Source organism: Clinocottus analis, unplaced genomic scaffold, assembly GCF_023055335.1.
Source record: "Clinocottus analis isolate CAN_PGR_092001 unplaced genomic scaffold, fCliAna1.0.p SCAF_8, whole genome shotgun sequence".
In the NCBI taxonomy this organism is placed as follows: domain Eukaryota; kingdom Metazoa; phylum Chordata; class Actinopteri; order Perciformes; family Cottidae; genus Clinocottus; species Clinocottus analis.
In genome coordinates, this window is record NW_027176240.1 from 10,032,115 (window position 1) to 10,032,920 (window position 806).

Below are 806 nucleotides of genomic sequence, written 5' to 3' on the forward strand. Positions count from 1 at the left end.
CCTAATTTTTTTTTTGCGTTGCGTTGCGGGAATGGGCTTCCATAGGATGGAGCCCTAGTCTAGTGTGTATGTCTTATTTCATTAGTAAAACCCTACGACATAAATTATCATATTAGGACATACATGATTCAATAAATAATCAAAACTAAACTTAGGGTGACATATTTCATCAACTTTAATATACAAATATGTTCTTCAGTTGGAAGAACCTTGTTCGTTTCCTTTTTACCCCTAAATGAAGACCTACTTAACTACAACAAACCATACATGCTGGAGAAATTGTGGGTAGGAGAGAACACTTGGGCAATTACGCAATATATTCTGGGGCAGCAGATTCAATTTACATGCAAATCACTTTATTTGGTTTACCAGAAGGAATTACAGACAATAACAGGTACCTCTTGAAAATATTAACAGTAGCAGCAAAAAAAGCAATCACTTGTAACTGGTTACAAACCGACCCACCCTCAACAGAAAACTGGACTGAAATACTTACTTAGGATCGTCTTGCCATAACTCCTCCCACTTTACCTTTGTCTTTCAGCCTGTCAAATAGGAGTGGAGTGAGACATCTTACTTTTCTCCAAATCAACTCAGGTTGATTTTGTTTTACCTGTAATGTCAGTTTCATTTGCTTCTGATAACGGAATTGTGTCGACCTTTGGTATATTGTAGTGAAAATATGTGTTTGCTTTCTAAAAGTGACCGTAAAGGGCTTAGTATTTAGTTTACAACGAAAAGGTCTGTCCGTTGGAGGTGTTGTCTATTCCAAAAGGAGGCGGAGCTTGAATTCCAAACGGGAACGA